Source organism: Pinus tabuliformis, chromosome 7 (assembly GCF_031772625.1).
Source record: "Pinus tabuliformis cultivar Carrire ecotype Pingquan chromosome 7, CPIR1, whole genome shotgun sequence".
NCBI classification, from domain to species: domain Eukaryota; kingdom Viridiplantae; phylum Streptophyta; class Pinopsida; order Pinales; family Pinaceae; genus Pinus; species Pinus tabuliformis.
In genome coordinates, this window is record NC_142293.1 from 155,555,978 (window position 1) to 155,559,567 (window position 3,590).

Consider the following 3,590-nt stretch of genomic DNA (forward strand, 5'->3'; position numbering starts at 1 on the left):
CTCCCACATTCTCTCAGGCATCATCCAAAAATATGTCAGCCTCTCTGGTGTGCTTTCTTACCTCTCTGGAAGAATCTGCATGAGTGGATGTCTCCACTCCTAGATCCTCTGCATGTGGTTGCTCCACATCAATCTGAGGCTCCTCAACCTTAGTAGCTAAAAGCTCCTCATCCACATGTAGCTCAAGTTCCCTCTCAAGGTAAACTCAGATGGCCTTCTCTTCATTGAATCTGACATCCCTGTGAACCAATGTCATCCTATTGATAACCAAGTACACTCGATAGTTGTGATGTGTATTAGTGTACCCCAAAAATATACCCAACTTCGTTGTCATCTCAAGCTTCTTTTGTGCATATTTGGTCACATGGCAATATACCAATGACCCAAAAATCCTAAACTGACCAACATCTAGCCTCTTATTAGAAGAAGCCTCCTCTAGTGTCTTCATCTCAAGTATCTGATGTGGGCTACAGTTTTGAACATAAATCATTTTGTTGCATCCCTTGGCCCACAAGTCTAGTGTTAGAACCTAATCATTCAACATCACCCTCGATGCCCCTACTATTCTTATGTTCTTCCTCTCAGCCACCACATCTTGCTGAGGATTATGGGGTGTTGTCAACTCCCATTTAATCCCTTCTATTGCACAAAAGTTCTTAAACTATTTTGAGATATACTCACCATCATTATCACTCCATAGAGCTTTAACCTTCTTGCCCAAATATTTCTCCATCAATGTTTTAAACTCACAAAACTTTGTGAAAGTTTGATCCTTTTTCTACATGAAAAATATCCATCATTTATGAGAATAGTCATCAACAAATATAACATAATGCCTATGTTTGGATGAGGATGTTTTCCATAATGGTCCACACACATCTGAATGGACTCACTCTAGAATAGCATCTGCTTGACTGTCTCTATCGTGAAAGGAAGACTTTGTGTATTTTTCCAAATTACACCCATTTCATGTATCAACTTGCTTAAGCATACCTTTCGAAAGACCGGTAGAGATCTAATGAAATATCTTCAAAGCCCCATGATGCATGTGGCCTAATCGCCTGTGCCACAACTTGCCAACATCTTCGATCTGCACCCTTTCTACTTTTGTGCTCAAAGTAGCACACTCCTCTAGCTCTAGCTTATAGAGATTCTTCACCGGAATCCTTATCTTCTTTACTTGACCCGTGGCTATGTGTCAAAGGAATCCCTTTCCTTTCAAAAAGATCACATCATAGACTCTAACCTCAAGCATGGAAATGAATATGAAGTTCTTCTTGAACCAGGGCACATATATAACATTCTTCAAGGTGAGTGGAGCCCTATGCTCCCTTTGAAAAGTAATAATGCCCAATCCAGTAACACTATACTTCCTGTCATCACCCATCTGGATATGAATATGGAGATCTTTCTCCTCCAGGTCCTTGAATAACTCTTTGTCGCCAGTCATGTGGAATGAAGCTCCATTGTATAAGTACCATACACTTCCCATAATTGATGACACCATGCATGCAATGTTAGCCTCACTCTCACATTAAAAACAATTCTAAGTCCAAATAATTAAATTAATTAAAAACATGAAAGTTAGGATTTAATCCTACCTTTCTAGATTGAGTTTGCTCCTCATGGTTAGGAGTCAGTTTAGGCTTAGTCGGTTGAGAGATTCTTTCTAACTAGTTAGGCTCCTAGATTAGTGTGTTGTTGAGATATTTTCTCAACCATAGTGTCCAAGATAGACATACTATCTCGAGACCAACTTCCTCATGTATTTATTTATACTATTATCATTCTTTGTATATTGGATTGGATTGATTAATAATGAGAATGTGAGGAATGTTGTAAGGATGTGGCCTATTCCATCATGTCTGGTTTTTCTATATGTTTGATATTCATTTTATGAGTGTGAGTGTGTATTATTTGTTTATTAGTTTTCTGCATGTGGTATCAGAGCGGACTTTAAGATCACATTCTGCCACCTTATGCCATCAGGTGAGAGAATTATCTTTAGTATCTGTCAACTACAAGCACAAGCTGGAGACCTAGAATTCCATGTTGCGGATAAGGTCATCGAATTTAGCCTATCCCTTAACCTTGGCCTTCTCCTTCTCGTCGTCAGGAAAATCCCCATACACAAGACTCATATGCGGCATGTAAAACTTGAGAGGGTTTGCAGATAAGCCAAAACAATTCTTGGCCAGCACATTCATCTACATAACCTCCGTTGTTGGCTAGACAAGAACATAAATGCACTAGTAGAAGTGGGTGTCATAGGCCACTTGGTTAAGGCGGCAAGTGTAAGGTGCCACGGCCCTGCATGCAGCTTCCAAATTTGCGCAGGCCTGGGATTTTGTCAACCTCTGGATGCCGACTATGGTCACATGGCATTCAAACGAGGACCCTCTGAATTCGCTCTTGAGCTAATTCATCAGCTTAACAAATTCCTCTCTATGCTCAGGTGGTGGCATTGCCCACACAGAGTACATCCCTACCTATTCCTGTTTACATCGTTGCATCTATGGTTGTTTTAGGGCTTAGATCCGACTTTGTCGAGTTTTATTCTACATTTGGGGATTTTTGGGCTCAAATTTGGTTGTCGAGAACCTGATTTGTAAATCTCAAGTTTGTGTGGAAAGCATGTGGTCTGGCTCTCTCTGCTGAAGGTTTGATTGTGTTTTAGGCAAGGCCATTCAAAATTATTGAGGAATTTTTGTTGTTATGATAGAACCTTGGCTTCGGTGGGGTTTTCTTCGGTGTGGGGAATTAGTTGTGGTTTCGATATTTTCAAGTCACTGTAAGTCTAAAAGAACTTGAAACCCTGGTTCTTTTGTATTGATGCGTGGGTTTTTTGATTCCCTCAGGGTTTGTCATCTAAATCATATGCCGCTTAGATGATTGGAGATGCAAAGCATCTTTCTTTAGCATAATCACTTCAATCTGGTGAAGCATAAGTCTACCATGAAGAAAAAACTAGATACTCGATTTCCTGTGTCTCATATTAAAAAGATAATGCAAGTTGATGTGGACATTGGTGTCATTGCGGGGAACTATAGGGAGCTTGACTAAAATTTTCTTCCATGAGTACATTCATGAAAGTACAAAGTGTCAGTGAAGCATTCAAGAAAAGTGATAATCATCAAGTGAGCGTGAAAGCAAGCAAGTGTTTAAAGCATCAACAATAAGCAATAGTACAAGCAAGCTTGAATTCAAAGTAAGCAAGATAACATGGAAACACACATTCAACTATCCCAAATTCTTAAAAATTTTATTTTATCATCAACTAGCAACATGGTGAACATTAGCAAAACCAGTCTTGCTGATATTCAAGTGCACCTTCAACATGCACATGAAATGATTGAGTTTCTTCAAATGGATTCGCAACTACAAAGAGATGAGTTGCAATAGAATGAAACTTCCAAGTCTTTCAACCAACTTCAAGTATTGAAGTGGTCCCTGATCCAGTTCAAGTTTCTTCCAAACCAATCATCAAGCCATGGGAAGAAATCCAAAGTAACAGAAATCGACGAGGCTTAGGATATGTCAAAGATGACGCCAACTTACATATCCCAAATTATTCAAGGCCATTAATTTTG

The 3,590-nt window shown here is 39.4% G+C and overlaps 1 pseudogene; it reads right to left on the reverse strand.

Moving 5' to 3' along the window:
- Nucleotides 1–1,913: 1,913 nt before the first annotated feature.
- Nucleotides 1,914–2,483, reverse strand: LOC149246326 (cyclic phosphodiesterase pseudogene; annotated as a pseudogene).
- Between the last annotated feature and the right edge of the window lie 1,107 nt (nt 2,484–3,590).